Source organism: Heloderma suspectum, chromosome 1, assembly GCF_057233095.1.
Source record: "Heloderma suspectum isolate Gila_16-S chromosome 1, 16-S_ref, whole genome shotgun sequence".
Classification (NCBI taxonomy): Eukaryota; Metazoa; Chordata; class Lepidosauria; order Squamata; family Helodermatidae; genus Heloderma; species Heloderma suspectum.
The window spans coordinates 194297089-194322692 of record NC_139458.1 but is presented as its reverse complement, the minus strand read 5'-3'; the positions used below and the strand labels follow the sequence as shown (position 1 = coordinate 194322692).

The 25604-nt window shown below is 42.5% G+C and overlaps 1 protein-coding gene and 1 long non-coding RNA gene across 4 annotated transcripts in view; one reads left to right on the top strand and one right to left on the bottom strand.

Moving 5' to 3' along the window:
* Positions 1-25604, top strand: part of PDE1A (phosphodiesterase 1A) — a 214976-nt gene that overhangs the window by 82093 nt on the left and 107279 nt on the right. The window lies entirely within an intron of this gene.
* Positions 21259-25604, bottom strand: part of LOC146358585 (uncharacterized) — a 29407-nt gene continuing 25061 nt past the window's right edge. For both annotated transcript variants that reach the window (XR_014787108.1, XR_014787109.1), the window contains exon 5: positions 21259-21754. This is a non-coding gene — a long non-coding RNA (uncharacterized LOC146358585). The remainder of the gene's footprint in view (positions 21755-25604) is intronic.

The window sequence follows — 25604 nt, the reverse complement described above, 5'->3', positions numbered from 1 at the left end:
GGACATCTTGTCCAACCCCTGGATCAATGCAGGATGTACAGTGCAGGCTGCAACTACAGCATTCCTGACAGATGTCCATCCAGCCTCTGTTTAAATATGTCCAGTGGAGGAAAGCCCATCACCTCCGGAGGCAGTCTGTTGAACAGCTCTTACAGTTAGGACGTTTCTCCTAATATTTGCTAAAATCTGCTTCCCTGCAATTTCTACCTATTGTTTCTTGTCCTGCCCTCAGGAGCAACAGATAACAAGTGTGTGCCACCATCTCCATGACAGCCCTTTAGATATTTGAAGACAGCTATCACGTTCCTTCTTAACCTTCTCTTTTCCCAACTAAATATGCACAGCTCTTTCAAAAGTTCCTCATAGTTCTGGGTTTCTGGACCCTTCACCATCCCAGTCCCTGGAATACACTCCAGTTTGTCAAAGGTCCTTCTTAAAATGTGGTGCCCAGAACTTGACACAGTAATTCAGAGGTGGCCTGACCAGGGGCTCATCTACACTAGGGTTTTACTCCGGTTCTGCTCTGCCCCCAAGTGATCATGTCAGATGACACACACACACACACACACACACACACCGTCACTAATGTGGCATTTCTTGCCCTAAATCTATTTTTTTTACTCTGTTTGTGGCAGGTTTTCCAGTCACAGCAGCTTCAGTGCAGTTTGGGAGTCCATGTGACCTCAGCTGGCTTCAGTGCGGGTGGAAGTGGCGCTGATTTGCAGAAGGGAAGAGTTGCATGGGGCGGGGGCTGATGTCTACCTGGAAGTGACTCATTGCCTTGGGGATGGGAGTCAGCCCTGCTGCTTTGAAAGGATGCTCTTTTCGACCCTGCACTTGATCGCTGCCTGCCCCTTTAAATATTCTCTGAGTGGGGGAGGGGGAGCATAACAAGGCTGCTATGTATGGAAGTGTAACATTATGCAGAGTCCTACTGGTTTTTAAAACTTCACGGCGGGGGGGGCGGAGTGGGGGAGAGCAAGGTTCCTTGCTTTCCTACACCTACCCATTTGATGACGTTAGTTCCACTTGTTTGTGCCATGCAGATGGATTTTTTTTAATGTATACATTGCATTACTGGCTACCATTTGCCCCAGGAGAGGCTAACCCAATTTTGTGAAAATGTTTTTAAACAGAACTGCCTCAAAACCCGTTTCCATGTAGGTTGGCTGCAGTTCAGATGCAGAATGATTACTTCTCGTTCTCTGGACACTATGATTCTGTTAGTGCAGCCTAAGATGGGGCTGCTGTTTGAGAAACAAAATTCGAAAGCCCCCCTAGCCTAGGAGGCACGTGGAATTACATGGGTGTTAGGAATCAGTGCTGGCATTAGCACGGCAGAGCAATCAAACATTGCTTGTACTGTGCCAGAACTTCTCTTAGGCCTCTGTATGGCACAACTGTCCCAGCTTTGCTCCACTGCTTGGAAATTATATCACACTTCTGCTGCAATAGCTCAAGCCAGTCCTTGCGTTGCAACCACTCAGCATGTAGGAAGCTGCCTTATATCCAGCAAGACCATCAGTCCAGGTTGGCTAGCTCCCAAAAGAATTGGCACCAGCCGAAATTACTGTTTTTTAAAGACACAGAAGCCTTCTCCTCCTCCTCCTTTCTTTACCCTTCCATATATATTCTTCGAGGAAGGGTAACCAGGTTCAAATGCTTCATCTTTGTTTCTGTGTTTATATCAGCAGTAAATCAGAACTTCAAAATGGCAGGATTCAAACAGTGAGTTCTTGCAGTTCAACCCCCCAGAGCCCATTTTGAATTGGCTCTGAAGGTCAAAATGGGCTCAGTTTCTGTGACACCAGCCATCGCTGAGAGCTCGATGCAGCACCAGGAATGCGTGAACCAGTCCTTTTCCACTCTGTGTCACTTTTGCATGTGTTTGACCATAAATCCGTCCCATCCCATTTTTGTATTAATCTTCAGATTTCTTTCTTTTTTAAAAATCTGCACAAAGTAGCATTTAAATGAGTTTTTATATATTTAAAATAAATATTTAAATACTTGTATTTAAATATGCTTATTTACATGCGTTTAAAATTTCTAAACATGTATTTTCTTTCAAAATACACATGTATAAATGCATTTTCTCTCAAAAGTCACATTTTAAAATGCATGTGGATATGATGTTTGAGCCAAGAACTCTGTCTGTGTATCCAGAGAAGTGCAGAAGCTGGGGGATAAGTAACAACCAGACATGATTTTATCAGAATACAGGAACATAAAACAAATGAGGCCTTTGTGTATTATTTTTTGCAGTCCGCACATTAGTCCGGGAGGTGCAGATCAGTTTGCAAAGACTGAATTCCTCCGAGATCCCTACAGGACCTGATTTAGATGTTTAAATACACCATTTTTAATTGGCTCAAAGATAGGCAGCAACTCCAAACAGTACCAATATTTACAATGGATGTGCAGTGCCCCTCTGTGAACGCACTTCACAAGACTGAACTAGCACATTGTATAAGACACTTTTAAACATAACACTCATTATCTCAAGTACTGCTATTGGGGATCACTTTTTGGGCACCTCTATGTGGGCCTGCATCACTGAAAATTAGGGATGGGAGAACCAGGGATGCTTGATCTTGCTGAGATCTTCCCAGTCCCATTTCCAAGTTTGGTTCATCTTGCTTACATTTTCATTTGCAACCTGTTTCCCTTTTTGCCTGAAGTGCACATTTCTGTGCATGTTTTAAAAACTGCACATTTTCCCCCCATTGACTAAAGCATGAAAATACATTTTATTAAAAAAAACCTGTGCATTTTAAAGTGTGTATTTCCCCCCCAATATTCATTTTTTGAATGCAATCACAAGCTTGAGGATGTGGGAGCATTTTTCAAAAAAATGTGCTGCCATTTGTGTTCAGGGCTGCGAAAGGGACAAGTTCTGATGATTTGCAAACTGAAATGCAATCCTTATACATGCCTATTTAAAATTAGCTCTCATTCTTACTTCCCATGACGCACAGAGTGTGGTCCACATCTCTGACTGAAGTCAGCGGCAAAGCTCACCCTGATTTTAAGAACAGAGAGTCGTGTGGTTATGTCACTATTTTGTAGGATTCTTTTCCATTCCATTTTGCCTTTCTTTTGGCATATGCATGACACTACTTCATCAGATTATTTTTTAAAATCAAATTGAATTTACTTTCATTGGAACCAGCTGAAAGTCAGTGCCTATATAACACCATATTATATATATCCTGATTTTAAAGCTATAACCGGGGAGCAGGGAGGGGGGATTCTATTGAAATCATTGGATCCCTTAGCTTATCATCAAGGTACCAGGAAAAAAATAGACCTATTTCAAGATTTCAGGAGATCACGTCTGATAGAGGGCTCCTTCACACTGAGCGTTTATCCTGTGATTGAGATCACTCCTTCATGGAACTTTGTGGGCTCTTTACATGATGCCGTGATCATTCAAGGCCTCTCCTGCACTAAATGCCCTTTGTTCCATTTTTAAATAGATCGCAGATAATGAGCTATCAAATTACCCCGTTGTGTTCTGCTTCAGTTTCCTCCGTGAAAAGAGGAAAAGCGGCAAGAAGAGGAGCGAGATCAGTGAAAAATAATGGAAGACTCAGCTACGGGGAGAAGGAGGGGGGAAGGGAGTGCATGTAAAGGGAGTCAGTTGTGATCCTGCATTTAGAATGGAAGCAGAAAGCCCCGTTTTAAATGTAGGATTTTAGGCTGGTGTAGAGATGCCCGGAATTTATTTATTTATTTATTGCATTTATACCCCGCCTTTTTTCCTCTTGCAAGGAACCCAAGGCGGCTTACATTATCCCCCTCCTCTCCATTTTATCCTCACAACAACAACCCAGTGAGGTGGGCTGGGCTGAGAGTCTGTGACTGGCCCAAAGTCACCCAGTGAGCTTCCATGGCCGAGTGGGGACTAGAACCCGGATCTCCCGGCTCCCAGTCCAACACTCTCGCCACTACGCCACGCTGGCTGAATGCAAAACTTTTCATTCTAGGCAACACTAGGATAAGTTCAGTAGTGTGAGATGAACTGCCAGTTGCCCTGCCACAGCCAGCTGTACCTCTGGTCAAAAGAACTAGGAATCTATGGCCGTACTCTCACTTCAGCAAACTGTCATTTTGCCTGATATTTAGGGCATCACAAAGAATACAATAATGCACAAAGGTTCATTTGATCTATATTCCCGAATTTTAATAAAATCGTGTCTGCTTGTTTTGAGGCATATAGACGTCTGGAACAATATACTGTTTTAAACAACAACGACAACAACCAGAAACAAGAACGACAAAACAAAATATCATGCCCTTAAATGGGTTTTTACCTCTTGGTCTGAAAGGTCAATTATAAAAAAGAAAGAGAGAGTACAGACAACTGTAGAGTAGCTAAAGGTTGCAACAGTGCCCATGTGGTTCCATTTGTGTGTCAGCTAAGTTCTTATTACTCACTGGCACAATTCAGCCAAAGTTAACCATGTTTAATTCCCATTGGTTTCAGTGGCGAATAATTAAACAAGTGATTAAATCAATTGGACTTAAATCTAGCCTTTAATGTATCAGTGGGACTGAAAGGTACCTTTGGTTGGAAACCAAATGTAGGACAGTTCTTATATATACGTATCTGTGAGAATATTGCAATGGGAATGATATTATGTCGTGTTAGGTGAAGAAAGAACTATCTTTGGACTAAAGACGTTTCTTTAATAGGTGCTAATGACTAGAAGTTCCTTGCTCAATGGCTTTTGATGGCTGGTGGCTATTACTTAGAGACCATATGCTTGGATGGGAGATGGAAGGAAACTATTTGGATGTTGTAATACAGCCAAAGGAGGAGACAGAAGTGTGCATTTTGGTAAGAAGCGGCATTTGGAAAATGCTATGAATGCGTCGTTAGCTTGGGGGGGAACTGATGCTGCTTTGGGGACCAGCACTGAGTGCTTGTCTGCTCCAGCATTGTCAGCTTGTTTTATTTTTATAAATAAACATCAGAAAAATGCCCGCACTCTCTCCTCAAAATGAATCCGCCCCTGTAAAAGTCTGCACCCCCCCCCCTTTTCTTAAAAAACCCAACTCTCTGCTGTGGTCAAGTAATATATTATGACTGAAATTCAAAGGTGTGGGGGTAGTAATAATCTCTTCTTTATTGCATAGAAGTGAATTCTGATGTTTTGCTAAAGAGGCCACCAACGTTGCTTTCTTTATTGTAATTATGAACTGTCATTATAAATATAGATTTGTAATTAAGAAATCTATAATTATGAATTCCAAACTGTTTTTTGTAATTATGAAAGAATGAGCAAAGGGCTGGATGCGTCCGATCTCGTCTGATCTTGGAAGCTAAGCAGGGTCAGCCCCGGTTAGTACTTGGATGGGAGACTGCATAGAGCAGGGGGTTGGACTCGATGGCCTTGTAGGCCTCTTCCAACCCTATGTTTCTATGATTCTCTGAAACATAGGAAGCTGCTTCGTACTGAGTCAGGCCGTTGGTCCATCTAGCTCAGTGTTGTCTTCAGACTGGCAGAAGAACTCCGGGGTTTCAGGCAGGAGACTTTCCTGAAGATGCCAGGAATTGCCAGAGATTGAACCTGGGATCTTTTGCATGTAAAGGTACTATGTCATTGAGCTATAACCCATCTATTTGCTGGATGCATTGCTTCTTTCACACTCTAGCAGCAGCACATCGCATAGAGTGCTTCAGCAACAGAAGTACATGAAATGGGGCCATCTGCAAGATAGTTTGTGTGCAAGCGATTGAAAAAATACACTTGCACTGTGTATAGATTGATCTGAGACAGAGATAAGAACATTTTTTGAAAAAAAATAAAGGGGAAGTGGAAGGGTAAGTCCTACTTTTGTTTTGGCATCTTCAGGCTATTCAGATGCTTTTAAACAGCTGCCCAAACATTTGTATTCAACCTCTTAATTGTTCTGATTTAAGGTGGAATGACAGGTTGATCCACACAGACATATTGAGGGAAACCCAACTTTAAATAGAATGGGATTTAAAATGGATTTGGAAATCAGTAAAGCACAGCGCAGATCTATATGTCCCCTGCATTTGTTTTGAAAGGGCAACATTAATAGCTGTGAAACACAAGACACAAGTGCCAGGTGTTCCATTGTGTAATGTTAGGGACTGAACTTTTGAAGTGGCATATAATGGCAAAAATATGTAATGTGCTGATGTAGCTAGATTTTGTAAATAGTGGCAGTTCCTGAGTTTGTTTGCTTTTGAGGTACCTAAGTCCAGTCAGGGGCCTTGACTAGTGAGTGGGTAAACTGTCTAGGCACTGGAATGAGAATATTAAGAAAAGGAAATACTTTGATTTGTTATCAATGTATTGTTTTCTTAGGTTGAAAAAGTTTTGACTGTGTTATGATGATAGATACCTTCTGCAGCAGAAATAGAACATTTTTATTATTGGTGGTGAGGCGGGGGGCTTTGAACATTAATCCTACGAGTAAATATACGTACGCTTTCCATATTTATGTTTCACCCTCAAAGTCAAGTGGCAGTTCACATTTCTCACCCCAGAGGAAAGGTGCAAACAATTCCAGCATCAGCAGTGCAGCTCAAGGTATGGATGAATGCCATATGCTCCAGTTTCAGCGCTAGTGATGTGTGAAGAGTGGTAGTGCATCAGCTCGAATCTATTCCTTGATTTGACCATTTTATAGTGACTTCCTTCCAAACAGTTTTGATAAGCCAGCCTTCCCCCAACTTGGCGCCCTCCAGATGGTTTGGACTACAACTCCCATCAGCCCCAGCCAGTGTGGCCAATGGTTAGGAATTATGGGAGTTGTCCTCCAAAACATCTGGAAGGCCCCAGTTTGCAGAAAGCTGGCTCATCAACACTGTTGTGTAGGACATCACACCCAACAAGTGTAGGACAATGTGAAAACGGATTCGTGGTGAGAAAATAGCTGCACGTATTACACTGTGAAATACATCTTAGGAAGTGAAAGGCTTGCAGGCACAGAAGGTTATCCCTATTGACCTGAAGTGAGAATATTTAGAATGCCAGCCCCTGAAAAAGAAAAAAGAAAAAAAAGGCCAGTCTTATCAAAATTCTTTCTCCTGCCTTGAAATGTTGCTATAGCTCTAATCCCATAGAATAGACATTGCCTATATTCATAAGCTCTCTTCAGAATCTATATGTATGAGGTACACATGAAGAAGAGGGAAGCAGGAAGATTGCACCACTTTAATGTATGTGCATTCCATGCAACATCTGCAAACAGAGGCCTGTTGTTGTTCAGTCGTTAAGTCGTGTCCAACTCTTCGTGACCCCATGGATCATAGCACGCCAGGCCTTCCTGTCCTCCACTCTCTCCCGGAGTGTGCTCAGGTTCATATTCATTGCATCGGTGATGCTATCTAGCCATCTCATCCTCTGCTGTCCCCTTCTCCTTTTGCCTTCAATCCTTCCCAGCATCAGGGTCTTTTCCAGTGACTTTTCTCTTCGCATTTGGTGGCCAAAATATTTGAGCTTCAGCTTCAGTATCTGTCCTTCCAATGAGCAGTCAGGGTTGATTTCCTTTAGGATGGACTGACTTGACCTCCTTGTAGTCCAGGGGACTCGTAAGAGTCTTCTCCAGCACCACAGTTCGAAGGCATCAATTCTTCAGCACTCAGCCTTCCTTATAGTCCAGCTCCTACAGCCATATGTTAGAAAACTATAGCTTTGATTATACGGACCTTTGTCGGCAAGGTGATGTCTCTGCTTCTTACTATGCTGTCTAGGTGTGCCATAGCTTTCCTCCCAAGGAGAAAGCGTCTTTTAATTTCATGGCTACAGTCACCATCTGCGGTGATCTTGGAGCCCAAGTAAATAAAATCTGTCACTGCTTCCATTTCTTCCCCTTCTATATGCCAGGAGGTGATGGGGCCAGATGCCATGATCTTGGTTTTTTTAATGTTGAGTTTCAAACCAGCTTTTGCACTCTCCACTTTCACCTTCAACAAGAGGCTCTTGAGATCCTCTTCGCTTTCTGCCATTAGGGTGGTATCGTCTGCATATCTGAGGTTGTTGATAATTCTCCCGGCAATCTTACTTCCGACCTGTGATTCATCCAACCCAGCATTTCTCATGATGTACTCTGCATATAAGTTAAATAAGCAGGGCGACAATATTCAGCCTTGTCGTACTCCTTTCCCAATTTTGAACCAATCGCTTGTTCCATGTCCGGTTCTTACTATTGCTTCTTGACCCTCGTACAGGTTTCTCAGGAGACAGGTAAGGTGGTCTGGTACTCCCATCTTTTTAAGAATTTGCCACAGTTTGTTGTGATCTACACAATCAAAGGCTTTAGCATAGTCAATGAAGCAGAAATAGACGTTTTTCTGGAATTCTCTTGCTTTCTCCATGATCCAGCGAATGTTGGCGATTTGATCTCTAGTTCCTCTGCCTCTTCGGAACCCAGCTTGTACTTCCGGTAGTTCTCGGTTCACATGCTGCTGAAGCCTAGCTTGTAGGATTTTGAGCATCACCTTGCTGGCATGTGAAATGAGCGCAATTGTGCGATAGTTTGAACACTCTTTGGCATTGCCCTTCTTTGGAATTGGAATGTAAACTGACCTTTTCCAGTCTTGTGGCCACTGTTGAGTTTTCCAGATTTGTTGGCATATTGAGTGCAGCACTTTCACAGCATCATCTTTTAGGATTTTAAATAGCTCAGCTGGAATACTGTCATCTCCGCTAGCGTTGTTGTTAGTAATGCTTCCTAAGGCCCACTTGACTTCACTCTCTAGGATGTCCGGCTCAAGTTCAGTGAGCACACTATCATGGCTATCAGGGTCATTAAGATCTTTCCTGTATAGTTCTTCTGTGTATTCTTTCCACCTCTTCTTAATCTCATCTGCTTCTGTTAGGTCCCTGCCTTCTTTGTCCTTTATCATGCCCATCTTTGCACAAAATGTTCCCTTGAGATCTCCGATTTTCTTGAAAAGATCTCTAGTCTTTCCCATTCTATTGTTTTCCTCGATTTCTTTGCATTGTTCATTTAAGAAGGCCTTCTTTTCTCTCCTTGCTATTCTCTGGAACTCTGCATTCAGTTGGATATATCTTCCCCTTTCTCCTTTGCTTTTCACTTCCTTTCTTTCCTCAGCTACTTGTAAAGCCTCATCAGACAGCCACTTTGCTTTCTTGCATTTCTTTTTCTTTGGGATGGATTGAGTTGCTGCCTCCTGAACAATGTTACGGACCTCCATCCATAGTTCCTCTGGCACTCTGTCTATCAGGTCTAATCCCTTAAATCTTTTCCTCACCTCCACTGTATATTCATAAGGGATATGATTTAGGTCATACCTGAATGGTTTAGTGGTTTTCCCTACGTTCTTCAATTTAAGCCGAAAATTTGCAAGAAGCAGCTCATGATCTGAGCCACAGTCAGCTCCAGGTCTTGTTTTTACTGACTGTATAGTGCTTCTCCATCTTTGACTGCAATGGACATAATCAATCTGATTTCGATATTGACCATCTGGTGATGTCCATGTGTAGAGTCGCCTCTTGTGCTGTTGGAAAAGAGTGTTTGCTATGATCAGCATGTTCTCTTGGCAAAACTCTATTAGCCTTTGTTCTGCTTCATTTTGTACACCACCAAGGCCATGCTTGCCTGTTATCCCGGTGATTTCTTGACTTCCTACTTTAGCATTCCAATCCCCTATGATGAAGAGGACATCTTTTTTGGGTGTTAGTTCTAGAAGGTGTTGTAGGTCTTCATAGAACCGATCAACCTCAACTTCTTCGGCCTCAGTGGTTGGGGCATAGATTTGGATTACTGTGATGTTGAATGGTTTGCCTTGGATTCGTAGTGAGATCATTCTGTCGTTTTTGAGATTGTACCCCAGTACTGCTTTTCCCACCCTTTTGTTGACTATGAGTGCTACTCCATTTCTTCTAAGGGATTCTTGCCCACAGGAGTAGATATAATGGTCACCTGAATTAAATTTGCCCACGCTTGTCCATTTTAGTTCGCTGATTCCCAAGATGTCGATGTTCAGTCTTGCCATATCATGTTTGTCCACCTCCAGCTTACCTTGATTCATTGATCTGACATTCCAGGTTCCTAAACAATATTGTTCTTTACAGCATCAGACTTTCTTTTCACCCCCAGACACATCCACAGCCGAGTGTCCTTTTGGGTTTGGCCCAGCCGCTTCACTCTTTCTGGCGCTACTTGGAAATTCCCTCTGCTCTTCCCCAGTAGCATATTGGACACCTTCCGACCTGAGGGTCTCATCTTCTGGCGTCATCTCTTTTAGCCTTGTGATACGTTCCATGGGGTTTTCTTGGCAAGAATACTGGAGTGGGTTGCCATTTCCTTCTCCAGTGGACCACATTTTGTCAGAACTCTCCGCCATGACCTGCCCGTCTTGGGCGGCCCTGCACAGCACAGCTTATGGCTTCACTGAGTTACGCAAGCCCCTTCGCCACAACAAGGCAGTGATCTATGAAGGGGAAACAGAGGCCTACCTACCCGTATACAGTCCTGTAAGGCTTCCAGTTGTGTGGCGCCTCTATGTGTGTGCAGCTGTACATGATTAGGTGCCCCCATGCAGACATTGCACTGAACGCATGGACATCAAAGGGGTGCGGAGAGTGGCATATGTAGCCTAACCATATTTCCTTGAGACAAAAATGGGATATTGGGATGACAAAAATGGGACGGGATTATGTAATATTCCGTATTCATGAAAAAGTAAGACGAAAACAAAAGTTGTATTACATGAAGATATTGAGCTAACAACTATTAGTAAAAAAAAAAAAAATCTGTATAGCATACCACACTAAACACTCTAATGCAGGAGTGCAGTGGCCAGACTGCAAAAAATCATAAACATACACCAAAAAGAAAAAAAAAAAAAGGAATGAACACCCCGACTGCTGTCACAAGCCGGTATATGCTAATGTCCCACTGGAGAGTTCCACTGTAATAAAAAAATAGCTAACAGCCTGTTGAACCGAAATATGAGTCTGAAAAGTCCGAATCAAACTGAATGTAGGGCAGAAAGAATCTCTATGGGTGGAATGATGGTAGAAATAACAGTAAGACTCACCCCCCTGGCTCCCGTACGCTGAATGGGGCTTAGCGACCTCCTCTTGCATTCCCTGCCACTGGAGACAGGCAAGGGGGTAGCGTCTGATCGTCGCTAGTTCAAGAAGCCTGGCCCTGACTGGATAAAGTAAATGGAACTTTCTCTTTCGTCACACTAGTAGTTTTACTGCACGCATTGATTAGCATAGAGCCTTATGATAAATGCGTTCAGTTTTTTACAAAAAATTAAAAACGGGACAAAATTGACATTTATATTAAAATGACGGGACGGTCGGGAAATATGAAAAAAAGGTACTGTCCCATTTAAAATGGTATGTATGGTCAGCCTAGGCATATGCCACATCAGAAGTGAGGCCAGCAGTGCGGTCCTGTTCCCCTTTCTCCATGTTTACCTTGTATGCATGGAGAAGGCCTGAATAAGGCTACAGTTGTTAGTCAAGAAGGGTATTACAGTCCCCTGCCCATTGTTCACCCCTTCCTAGTGAGGTTACCTTCCAGCATCTAAGCTGCATGAATCACCGCTAATTGATCTTTCATGTATTCTACAGTTCGTCCTATCAGCTGAAGTTCCACAACTACCATCCATTTTCTGTCACATTTTAATGCACATTGTCTCTACCATCGTTCTGATCCAGAGCCCCATGGATTTTCTGATGATTCTCCTGCACCCATACAGAGTGCATATGTGCTTCATCAGTGGCCCTTAGACACAATGTCTATATGGAACCTCCATGTGCAGAGCCAGTATGACACTGAAGCTCAGTTGCTGGGTGTGCAAGAACAACAGCCTTCATGCCCCACTGGTGGGCTTCCCCAAAGCATCTGGTTGGTTACTGTGGGAAACAAGATGCTGGACTGGATGGACCTTGGGTCTGATTGGGCAGGGCTCTTCTAGTATTCACCTAAGAATTCCATTTCTCGAGGGCTGCATTCCAATGTTGGGAAGGTCCCAAGGCAAAATGGGTGGGGTCTAAAGCACAGGGGCAGGGACAAAATACCCCAGATACCTGCATATTGTAGCTTAAAGCTCTTGCTGTTAGTAACTAAGCCTTAGGAGCCATGTCAACCTTTAGAACCATCTCAGCCTTTTCGAATGGGAAAAAATGGACAAAAGCCAGGAAAACAGCAAAACAATTGGCAGCTGAGGGAAAGGGGGTGGGACCATCTGGGGAACCCTGGAGGGCTAGAATGGGACCCCAGGCAGGCTGGGTTTGGCCCACAGGCCTGAGGTTCTGCACCCCTGACTTAACAGTACAATTTCATCCCTACAAAGGGACCCGTTTGTAGAATGTCCTCTTCCGTTGAAGTGAACAGGAAGCTCTTGTTCCATGTATACAATAGAGTCCCATGCCCACAAATAACTGCTTAATCAGAGCATGTTCAGCGACTCGTCAAAGAATTCAAGGGATAGTAAGCCTAATCTTCAAAGTGATTGAATCCATATCCCATCAGGCCATCCGTCATTAAACAGAGTGTAAGACACCACATGACAGCAGTAAGTGGAGGCTCAATTCAGTAGGACAAGCTATGGAGATCACAATAATGTTTCTAAATTGTTGTATATTCTTTCCCATTAAACTAGCTTGTACTCTAGCATACTTTATTTAATTCTTGAAAGTTTTCTCCTTTTATGTACATTTTAAAAAGTTAATAATGGAAAAAGTGACACAAGCTGTCTGGTCACCTAAGAATGTTAAATTTACCATTTTGAAAGCAAGTAAAGCTATAAATAGTGCAGGGCATGAAAAGAAACTCAAATACTACTAAATTGGTGCCCTCTGAGGATCCAAAGAACAGCAAAAAGGCTTTTCAGGCAGTGAGGGGGCCAGAAAACTATTTGTAGAGAAAATTTTATTGTTGCAAGAGGAAAAATAAAGAAAGAAAATGTATCCATTCTGGCTTTTCTATTGGGTTTAGAATTCCTCCCAAAGTTCCAAATTGAAATCGTTTGGTCTGGAATGGGGAGACTATTGCATATGCTAATGGGGAGACTATTGCATATGCTAATGGGGAGACTATTGCATATGCTAATGGGGAGACTATTGCATAAGCTAATGGGGAGACTATTGCATATGCTAATGGGGAGACTATTGCATATGCTAAGGCTGACATTTAATAGCAGGGAACACTGCTATGACCTTTCAAATGCCGAGCTTAATACATATTAAATATGCCTTCTTTATTGTGATTGGAAGGAGATGTGGGACTCTGAATTGCCTGGCTTTCATTGCTAGTATGCAAAACAAGCATTAAAGAAATTGAGTCTTCTAAGTGCTCGAGAAACAATTGGAATAATAATCTTTTGTTTCATCCCTACAAAATGAATGGTGAAAACCTTTTTATTTAGTACAAAGAAAATTATTCAGAGTACTTCAGTTGCTATGGCTTTTTTAAAAAAACAAATGTAACATTTAATTTTTAAAAAAAAATTCAGCAAACATAGGATAGAAAAATGCTTTCCATTGATTTAGCTAATTATTTTGAAATTATGGGTTCAAAAATGTGATGAGAGGACTAGCAGGAAAGAGCCAGCATCAAGCTCTGCAGCAAGCTCAAGTAAATATACTAAAATGCTGTCCAATGAAGTTATGATTCCAGGAAAATGTCAAAACTGATGGCGAAGAGTATGGGATAAACACTGATAATGGATTATTTCCCCCTCCTGTTCTGTAGCATTTGGCACAATCTGAGGATACTGGCAGATAAATGAGGGTTGATTATTGTAAACTCCATTGAGGGAGAGTATTATAGATCTAGTGTGGAGGCTAATGTGAAGAACCTTTTAATTTAGAGCCCTTTAATTTAAAAATCTGTGGCACATTACTAATGAATGTTTTCCTGTATCTTTTCCTAGGGTTGGGTCCAGATTTAGTCATACTGAGAGTATTCCCATTGAATCAATGATACTTAAGTTAGTCATGACTAACCTCTGTCCCACTGATTTCAATGGAACTTCTCTTACGTATGACTTAAGAGTATGACTACATACAGCCTCTGATAAATGATGCTGGAAGATGAAGAGAAAATGCTTGAGATACAGGATTGGTTAAATGTGACCCCCCCAGCTTTGGGGGGCACTGCCCCATCTTCCCTATGGCTACCACTGCTGACCCTGCTGTGGCAGTGGTGACCCCCCCAAAAGCAGCAATATTGCTTGAAAACACTGCCACATTACTGAATTTTGGTGGAAAATTTGGTGGTGGGGCAGCAAGGGGCAGGGATGTGTCCCCCATTGGGGTCCTGGGAGCAATTCACCCCCAACCCTCAGACACTGTCCACCGCTGGGTGAAATTGAACTTCTAGTGTACTAACAAGACAACCTTGACCATCTTGAAGAACTTTGCTCTCCAGGGCCTTCAAAGTGTGAACTAGCATTTCAGGAGGTTGACAGCAGTGGGGGGAAAACAACTTTGAGTGGTCCCAAAATGATTTGGTGGAGATGTCTGAGTCAATTTGATCACTGCAGCATTGCAATGAAGGCAGAAGAAATTCAGCATTGGCTCACTTTCAGCAGACGTTAGCTGAAGTGCCAAACGTTTGCAAGATGAATGGATATGGTTTAGAGTTGAAAATGCATTAAAGGAAAAGTGTGGTTTGGACTGTGTTATGGCTGTGCCTTCTCAAAGGTTTTAAAATGCAGAATTTTCAGGACTATATATATATATACACACACACACACACACACACACACACACAAATCACACCTGGAGATATAGATATAGATTTTTTTTTTAAACAGCTTTTCTTTTCTTTTCTTTTTTACAGCTCTTTGGCAAACAGAGTGACATTCTAGAAGTTCATTATGTCAAGATAACAATCCTTAAGAGTAAATATATGCATTTACACTTATATCCATAAGTTAGATAGCTTACAGCTTATCCTCCACACATGTACCTGTACTTTTCCTTGGGTAGCAAAGATGCCCAATCTTGTCCTGGCCCTGTATTACCTTATGAACATCTAGCCTTACTGCTAGAAGAGGGGCCCCTCTCACTGTATAACCCATCCTGGCAGCTACTGATGTAAGCAACAAACAGGCCTGGGTCAACTCACGGGAGCATTCCTCTAGCAATAGGATTCCTCTAGCTCAGATGTTTCATAAGGCAATACAGGACCAGGACAATGTGGAGCACCTTTGTTGGTCCTAGACACTCCATCCTCCCCATCTGGACTGGGGCCTGAAAGACCAAGGGAAAGTGTGGGTGCATGGAGGGTAAGATGCAAGCAAGCACAATTTGTGACATTGCACAACATCATCACTGATCATGGGGCAGTTAAGGCATCAGCCTCAGCTTCCAATTTCCTGGCTTTGTGGAGCTTCAGCCAACGTGAGATAGCTTTAACTCTGGGCTTAGACTTATAGTTTTTTTAATCAATGAATTTCCCTGGTTTTTTTAAAAGGAAATTTATAATTGGTTTGACATTCAGGATTCATCCAAAGCAAATGCAAACCCCTAATTTTCACACAGTAAGTATGAAGCTTTTAATTTTGTTATCTGATAAGTCAGCCTTGCTGGCTGGGGAATGCTGGGAGTTGTAGGCCTTTTCTCTGTCTAAACATGCATAAGATTGCACCCTAAATTATTAATGTATTTATTGCACTTTATAGACTGTCAGAATGAAGACTTAGCTGTGTCTTTTGTTGGGTAGACTTTCCAAAAAACACAGAACATCCAAAGTTATGTAACATGTCAAGGACTTTTGAGGCCCAAGCCATGTGGTAGTAGGAGACACACAGTTGCCACCAAAACACAAAACACATCCTAGTAACACGTAGTTGAAAAAAAGTTGTGATGTCGTCATGTAAGCATTTCCTCACTTTCTACAAGTGTCAGCCAATGACATTGCATGTTATTGGGAAGACATAGGTTAGGTGCACCCATATGTTGTTTGGATCTGAGATATGGAGCAAGGGAAATAGAAATGAGGATGCATATGTAAATGTTTCCGCTTCTGCCGCGCATTAAAAACGTGGTTGTTCAGGCAGGCATTTGGGGTGGGATAGGATATTTTTAGAAAAAGGTGTTTTTATTGTAGAATTTTATTTTTTTTAAATGTTCTATTATATACTTTGTACATCGCCCAGAGTGGCTGGGTGACTGGCCAGATGGGCGATTAATAAATTAAATAAATAAATAAATAAATAAATAAATAAATACATGTTTGAGGAAATAAAAGGAATAGGATATGAAAGAGAAGGAATAGGATTATGTGAAGTTGCAGGGGAAGGTAGCTATATAACAAAACAAAACAAAAGCCTTCCAGAAAATTAAGACTTATCAAAAGGGATGTTTTAAAGGAAGAAACAAAATATATAGCAGGACAAGAGAAAGTAGATTAAGACAAGGAAATTATAAGGCAGTTTCCAGAGGGATCCCTCAGAAAAATTAGCACATCTGCTTGTAGGTTAATCATCTCTTATTGCTGATACGTTCTTCCAGTGTTTAGTGAAAACAAAGCAGGCTTTGCACTCCCCCCCCCCACACACTGTCTTACATGCCCTTCAGTGTGACATCACATTTTTTATGACATTTAAGATTTAGGGTAAATCTTCCAATGAAGGAAGGCTAATCCATTCTAGTAGACTAGTCTCCATTCCACTGAGTTTTATAGGATTAGTAATTTATCCATATGCTGGAATGTAAGATTGTGAGTCCTTAGTTTACCCTCCAAAAACACACACTATTGGGAAAATATACATTCAGAAGCAACTGTGGTTTCCATCAGCTTGTAAGCACATATAGCAAATTTCTCCCTTGACTGGCTGAGATCCCCCTACCATAATGTGGTAAGATTTTTCTGTGGTGTGTGTATGATATCAATAAATTAAACTAAAAGATCAACACACCATTCACCTGCATCCATACATTAATTGGTTGGTGTGGTGTGTTCTTTTAATTTAGCTAGTATAGTTTTCTTGTATTTTCAGATTTCATAGCCTATTTGCAACCCTTCTTAGAGGAATGTTAAGTGTACACATCAGTCTTCCTGAACCTGATGCCCTCCAGATGGGCCTGCAGGGGGGTGGGGGGGAACAGATTGACCCAAGAAGGACCGGAAGCCTCAGCTGAGATTAGTGCTGTGCCGAAACCCCACCTGCCCTTTTGTAACCTCTGTTTCCCTACAAAAGAAGCAGTTGTTTTTCTGCATCTTTTTTTGGGATGTTGAGAATTTCTCAGGGTGCAAGACTTGAGTGCTTACTTTACTGGAAGGAAGTGGCAGACGGGCTCCTGTGTGCTCTTTGTTTTACCGTTTCCCCCTCATTCTGTCCTCAGAGCCTCTCCAGCTGCTGGATCTTCTTGGAAAGCCCCTGGAGGGCCCAGTCAGGACTTCCTCCCATGGGGCTTTCCAATGCTGCTGCCTACTGAGAGTCTGAAAGCCAAGAGGGGCATTTTTAAAATTTTGCCTTATTGTTATTAAAAGTCCTTTTAACAACAACAAGAATAAGAAGAAGAATAAATCCTCTCTCAGCTTTCCAGTACTCGGCAGGTAGCAGCATTGGAAAGCCCCAAGGGAGGAAGCCCTGGCTAAGTCCTTCAGGGGGCTTTCTGAGAAACTTGAGCAGATGGAGAGGCTACAAGGACAGAAAGTGGAGCAGGGAATAGCAAAGGAAAGTGCAAACAGGGACCCCTCTGCCACCTCCTCACAGTAAGGTAAGCACTGAAGCCCTGTGCCCTGCAAAATTTCTCCTGAAATTCTCATCTCTTCCCACAATTTTAAGGTGCAGTTTCTTTGCACCCCTCTCCCCCCAATGAATAGTTGAAAATAAATAGGTTGAAAAATTTGGCACAGTGGTAGCTGAGATTCAGACCTTGTTATGGCATATTGCCTACTTGGAGCTATCCAAGATCCTGCTACCCCTGCCTGACATCAACCAACTGCCTGACCAAGCTACCTTCAGGCGTCCATTATGCCTGGTTGGATAGTACCCCACTGGACTCGATTTCCATTATCTTGACACGAGGGTTTGGGAAGAGGTGTCTAGTCTGCTCAGATATAGCCATACATGAAAACTCAATTAAAAATGACCCCACGAACTTCACTGAAGAAAATGAGGACAGGGGCTCCCCAGAAGAGGTTAGACCACATGGATACATGTAGACATTGCTGCTCCTTAAGGTGCTCAGTTGTGTTAGGGCTACTTCAGTTGGTTGAACTGGATTGATTCAGAGTAGGCAAGAGAGATTTGTAGTGGTTGCCAGGATGCTACAATGCTAGTTGAATTCAAACTGTATTTCCTTGAGTGTTTCATGGCAGGGGTAAGTGAAATATGCAACCCTTGTGCTAATGTGTCCACATGTTTTACACAGATGGTTGCAATATAACCCACTTTACATGCAAAGCCTGAGCAAAAGACAGAGTTCTTTATAGCTGAGAGGTTAGCAGGTCAAGTAATTCTTGGCTGTTTAGAGCAGCCTTCCCCTTAAAGACTCTCAGTGAAGTACATAGAGCATGTGAAGAGGGAGTGATCAGACTCAGCCCAATATATTGTCCCTGTCATGTCATTAGGATTCCTCTGTGTTACTGTGCTGGTTGCTGTTATGAAGCAGATTTCGTGTCTCATTACAAGAAAACTCTGTTTTCAAAGTTTTCTTGTAATGAAGGTGCATGGGGCTATGCGTATACCAAGTTTCAGATTTCTATTTTCCTGTGGAAGTTAATTATGATACCCCATTCAGTAAGTGAGTGAGCCAGATATGTTCAACATACATGCACATGCCTATCTATGGCTTGGATCCTAAGATAAGTTCACTGTGCCACTGATCCCATCCCAAGTTTTGGAAAAAAAAGTCCGAACTTCAAGTATAACCTGATAGGATCTGAGCTAGCAGGGACCAACCAAGAAAGAGATCCTGGGGGTGTGATGGACAGTTCGAAGAAAATATCGACTCAACCCAGTGTGCAGCTGCAGTAAAAATGGCAAACTCCATGTTAGGCATAACTAGGGGAGGAATTGAGAATAAAACTGCCAATATGATACTGCCCTTATACAAATCTATGGTGCGACCACATTTAGAATACTGTGCTTAGCTCTGGTCACCACACCTAAAAAAAGATATTGTAGAGCTGGAAAAAGTGCAGAAAAGGGCAACTAAAATGATCCAGGGGCTGGAGCAACTCCCCTATGAAGGAGGGTTACAACAACTGGGATCGTTTAGCTTGGAAAAAAGGAGAGTAAGGGGAGACATGATAGAAGTGTAGAAAATGATGCATGATGTGGAGAATGTGGATAGGGAGACATTTTTCTCCTTCTCACATAATATTAGAACCCGGGGTCATCCTATGAAGCTGATTGGTGGGAGATTCAGGACAGATAAAAGGAAGGACTTCTTCACGTGGCACAAAATTAAACTATGGAATTCAAGATACCACAAGATGTGGTGAGGGCCACCAATTTGGATGGCTTTAAAAGGGGGTTAGACAAATTCCTGGAGGAGAAGGGTATTGGTGGCTACTAGTCCTGATGGCTATATGCCACCTCCAGTATCAGAGGCAGTATGCCTATGTACACCAGTTACTGGTGTACATATAATAATAATCAATAATTGGGTGGGCGGGTGCTGTTGCGCTCATGCCCTGCTTGTGGGTGTCCTGTTGACAGTTGGTTGGCCACTCTGTGAATAGAATGCTGGACTAGATGGACTCTTGGTCTGATCCAAGGTGCACCTATGCGTGAGCAGTTGCCTGCACATACATGCTCAGTGCAATCAGTACAAAATGTCTTTGCAGACATTTGAGCAAACAGGGGGAAATGACACCACAGAAGCAAGGTAGGAAGTGAAGTGAAATGGAGAAAAACAAGGGAAAATACGTTTTATTGCATTTGTAGCCTTCTTTTTGCTCAAAGGCGGAAAGAGCCATGCAGGTTTACCTGGCAGTGATGAGAGCAGCAGCAGTGTTCTGCATTTAGCATTGGGTGACTGGGAGCTGCCTTTTTAATTCCCAACAATGCCCCCAATGTAGCATTGCTATGTGGTGGTATTGGAAATTAAAATGGTGTCTCTCAGACCCAGTCAGTCAGCGCTGACTGGAGCAACAAAACATACATTTTTAAAGGGAGGCAGGACGGGAATCAATAGTCGGCTTTACTGGGCTGCTGGGGCTGATTGAGCCTGCAGGATAGTGCACACCAGCTTCCTCCCCCCCCCCCGGTGCCCTCCATATGTTTTGCACTTCCAATTCCCATAGCCCCAGCCAGCATCACCAATGGTCAGAAATATTGGGAATGGTGGTACAAAACATCCAGAGGGCACCAGGTTTGGGAAGGATGGTGTACATGGTGTTTTCCCTATTTTATCTTGTGATGTAGTCAGTCTGAGAGGTAGCGACTTGCCCTAGGTTACCCAGTGAGCTCCATGGCTGAGTTGAGTAGGGATTTGAGCTGTCTCCTCTGGCTTAAGTCCAGTGCTCTGTCCAGTAGTTTTCCTTCTCAGATCCTTGTTCCTATGCATACTCACAATAGCAAGTGAGATCCTGCTCAAGGCAGCACTATAATTGTATGGGAAAGGAATCTTAACTTGGGCAATTGGGTTGTTATGTTCAGGGCAGGGCTCTGCTGCAAAATGGCTGGTGAAGCAAAAACTCCAGCCCTCTACCCTTAAAAAAAATTAAGTTAAAATGTTTGTACTTTCCCTCTTAAAGAAGTCAGATTTAATCTGCCTCTCAGTCCAAAATTTTCCAGCACAGCATATGTTTGTATTACTCAAAGAACATTTCTACCCAAATCTACCCCCCAAGATCTACAGTGCCTTGGCCAAATGAGTGCTAAGAAATAATATCCTCAGGTTCAAGCAAATGTCATCTGTGGATTCTAGGGGGCATGCAGTTTTCAGATTGAAGCTTTGTGTTATTAGCTTTGAAAGCTTAATCGTGTAATTTAGCTGAAGCATTTCTTCTCTGTGTTGCAAAGGCCGACTGGGCTGGCATTTCTCAATATTACCATTCGGTTAAGCAAGGAACTGAAGAATAGTGCTTGTACATTGTGCAAAACACATGGTTTGAATTATGTACATGTGGCACCATTTCTAGCACACCAGAAGATGAGCTTGGTTAAAATGGGAAATGGGAGGTGTTCTGAGGGTTCTTATACATTCTAAGAATGACAAGCAGTGATCATGTCATTGAATGTATTCCAAATCATATCAAAACATGTCAGAAATCCTTTTTTTTTTTTAAAGACACATGAGAGCAAAGCTTTGCCACTGATGTGGTTTCCTAACATCTTTATTCTTTAAAGATATTCATCCCAGTCCAACGTCTCCCTGTGCACAATGGAATTCTATTACGCAAACAGAACATCATCCCCTACAAGTAGAAGAGAATCTACATTGGAGCCTGTTTTGTTTGTGAGGCACCATAGTGCTGCTATTTTTCCAAAACACAATTGCTGCTCTAGGGACACAGTAATGAAGACAGCGCAGTATCAACCATGTATGTTTATAATTTGATCAAGTGCCACACACAAGTGTTGTAATTGTGGGAGAATTAGGAGGAGTTTGAGAGGCCACGTATGTTTTATTGTTCATGTTCATAGCACAAGCATACACTACAAGACTCATTATAGTGCTGCAATTGCGGGAGAAATGGGAGGGTATGTGCTGTTTTAGTTTCTTTCTTTCTTTCTTTCTTTCTTTCTTTCTTTCTTTCTTTCTTTTTCAGTCCACTAACTGCATGTGTACCTTTGCTGCTGCACAGGAACAGAGGCCTAAAAATAAAGTTTGGTTATTCACTGCTGTGCAGCTGTGTAGGTATGTAGTGAAAAATAGCCATAAAACCCCCATACAGATTCCTGCCAGAAAGTCCCATGAAAATTATTGCAAGGAAAGAGCAGGGAATGAGAGGAGAGGGAGGATAACTGTAGATCCTACTATGGGGTGGAGGAAAATGTTGCAAAACAGGTTCTACAGCTTTAAACCCACATCCAAACAGTAAGCATGATAAGACCACTTGATTGGAATACACATTTCTTTGTAGCACAGAGAAACTGCAAGCCCTGGAAAACAGTCATAAAAGTAGTTCACAAAAGAATAGAATATTGAGGGAGAAATATCAACAGGACGATGGGTTGGGGTGTGCATGCATGAGCTAGTTGTTACAATACCAAGGGAAAACACTAGTTTGGATTAGCCCTGGGGCTTCTCCATACACCTCTTTTTTGGGTCTCGTGTATTCACATGCTGGTGGAATGTAAGTACAACATCCAGATCCTGTTAACCTCAGTGAGAATTACCATTTAGGGAGAGAAGGGGAGTCACCCCCTGACCCTGCATTTCATACCATGTATGATTACTCCTCAAGAGCACATGTATCACTGGCCAGTTCACTGGTTCTACATGCCAAGTGACTAGCGGTATAAAAAAATAAAATAAAAGGGCCTGTGCACCAAAGGTACAAATCAATCTTTATGTTGATGATCTTTTGCTGTTTATCTCCAAACTCCAGTCATTTGTTCCAGCTTTGATGAAATTGATCAATACTTTTGGCGATTTGTCTGGCTATTCAATTAACTGGTCAAAGTCTGAAATGATGCTGATTGGAAATTGCGTATATCCTAGTGTATTAACTAATTGGCAATTTCGATGGTGCCCATATTTTATTACCTATTTGGGAATACTTATACCCAGAGACGTATTTCAAATGATCAAGCTAAGTTAAATAAGTTGATAAATGAGATTTCACAAGGTGTAGATTAGATGGGCATCCTTAAAGCTGAGTTTGTGGGGCAAGGTTAATGCACTGAAGATGAATATTACACCTCAGATTGTTTATGTTATACTTGGGATTCCTCTACTTGTACCTGGCAAATATTTCCCAAAACTCAATGCTTTGTTTTGTAAATTTTGTTGGGTGGGGGTGGGGGTGCGGGGTGGCTTTCCCACCACAAATATCTTTGAAAAGGATGCAACTTCCAATTGAAGGTGGGTTTGGCTTTCTGGATCTTGCTATATCTCAATGGGCCTATTTGTTGATTGGTACTAAATTTTGGTCTTTTCCACTTAGATTAGATTTTCCACTTTGGTCAGTTTTGGAATCTTCCTGTCTGGAGCCTCTCTCCAAATGGATGGCACTTTCTCGGCACATTAGAATAGGTAGGGTTCCTTCACAATTGTGGCAGTTAGAGATGTGTGGCATATGATGTCATGTCAATTGCAGTTTGATCCATTTTCCCATGCCAAATTGACTTTATGAGGAAATCCAGATTTAAAAATCAGAAAGAATGTGCATTTGTGGTGGATCTGGACAGATAAGATGATTTTTACCTTGGATCAAATCATGCTCTATATAGGGCTACCTCTGAAATCTGTTTGGAAGCTACAGATGGTACAAAGCACAGCAGCGTGGTTGTTTTTCTGGTACTCATGTCATGTCAGAGAACATATCATGCCAAGAAGACTTAAAGAACTACCCTGACTACCGATTTGTTTCTGGGCACAATTCAAGTGCTGTTTATGACCTTTAAAGCCCTAAAAAGTTTGGGGCCAGGATACTTGAGGTATTGCCTCTGTTGTGTCAACTTGACCAACTGTTAAGGTCATCTTCAGAGGCCCTGCCCAGAGTGTTGCCACTTTCTGAAGTGAGATGGGCGGCAACAAGAAACAGGACCTTCTCAACCATGCTGACTCATCTTTGGCATCCCCTCTCCTTGTCCTTCTGTCAAGCTCTCTCTTTGCTGGTCTTCAGAAAGAAGCTGACAAAACCAAAACAAAACCCTGCTCTTCCTCAGCTTTTACTATGGTAGTGCTGCTGTTACACATTTGGATGCTGAATTCCAAATTGTCAGTGTTTGATTTGCTATTTTGTGTTTTTACAAAGAAATTCATATTCTGTTCAGTGTTTTAGGGTGCAATCCTATGCAGATAGGCGGCCACCTCCCAACTCGGAGGCGATCGCCTATCCAATGCAGGGTAGGAGAAGCATGGAGAGGATCGTTCCCCCTGCACTCCTTCTGCCCTGCATTTTCGGCTAGACAGCTGATTTCAGCTGTCTAGCAAGGGCGGAGTGGGAGAAGAGGCTGCCGGATGACACACTGGATGTGTCATACCAGCATTTCTGCTCTCCCCGCCCTGGAACGCCCCCCAGCACACCCCCCAGCACGCCCCATTTCGGCTGCTCCGCGCTTCTCTTGCGAGCACGGAGGAAGGGGCTTCTCATGCTGCCTATAAGGCAGCACAGAAGGGAGGGAAGGTCAGTTCTCCAGGAACTGACCTCAGAGTGCAGGCTCCAAGGTCACTTCCCAGAAAACAAGATATCCTATGGCCGTCTAGCCGCTGACTAGCGGCCATAGAATTGCTCCCTTAACTGCCTTGGAAATTCTTATAATTAAGATCCAGGGCACAAATCTTTTGAACGAATAAACAAATAAAATAAGTGTGACCATTTAATAATCTTGCTGACATTTTTGTCTGATGTTAAAAAACAAAACAAAAAACAGTGTGCACAACAAATGCTCTTAAAATAGCCAGCTTTTTCAGCTATCTGCAATACAATCCTGTGCAAGTTTGCTCAGAAGCAATTCCCACTGTGTTCAGTGGGGATTACTCCCAGGTAAATGTGTAAAGGAATACAGCTTCAGTCTTGCTGTATATAGAAGTAGGCTTTTGAGCCTTGCTGTGAATCTCCCTCCCTCTTTGGCCTTCCTCCAATGACATTTGAAGTGGTACAAAGCTGGTGAGGCAGTGGCTTATATAACCTCACCAACAATGCAATCCTATGCATGTCTACAGTAGTGCAGCTAGGTAATTTTAGGCCCTGGGCTTAATGGTCTTCCAGGGGCCCCTTTAGATGGCCATGAGTATCACTTCAGTTGTGAAGCACACAACTAACATCTCTTCTCTCAACTGCCCCTTCCATGGTTTGCAACTGCTTCTACATTCCTGATATGATAGAGCAACAAACCCAAGCAAACAATAAAAGTGATTGCCAACCCTGAATAAAAAGAAAGATGATAGATAGATAGATAGATAGATAGACAGACAGACAGACAGACTTTGGCCATGTGCAGTTCTGCATTTTAAACTTACTTAAATCATAGCACCATCATGACTGTGGGAATAAAATGGCATTGGCTTCTGCTGCCCTGATCCTAAATACATTTCCCTGAGAATAAGCACCATTTACTGTAGAAAAAGATCATATATACTTAAAGTAAAACTAATAAAATGAGCATCTGTAACCATGTGCAGTCATCCCAATTATAAAATGTTTTGTTTCTAAATTAGAAAGGAAGGATGCTGTGGCGACCGTGTCAGCACCGGAGGTCCCTGACATACTGGTTCAGATACTGATGGCAGGCCTGTTTGCCACTGCCCCATCACCTGCTGCTCTTTGAGTGGTCATTTGGGGTCCCCTCAGGCTGTGGGGCCCTGGACATTGGCCCTGAGGTCCGGCCCTAACTGCACCACTGCAGGCCTACTTGGAATTATGTTCCACTGTGGGATTGTGTATATAAGGCTACCACTGAATGCACAGTTATCTGGGAGCTAACCACACTGCTCACAATAGGACATACTTCTGAGTAACCAGGCATAGGATTTACCCTGTAATTCATAGCAAAA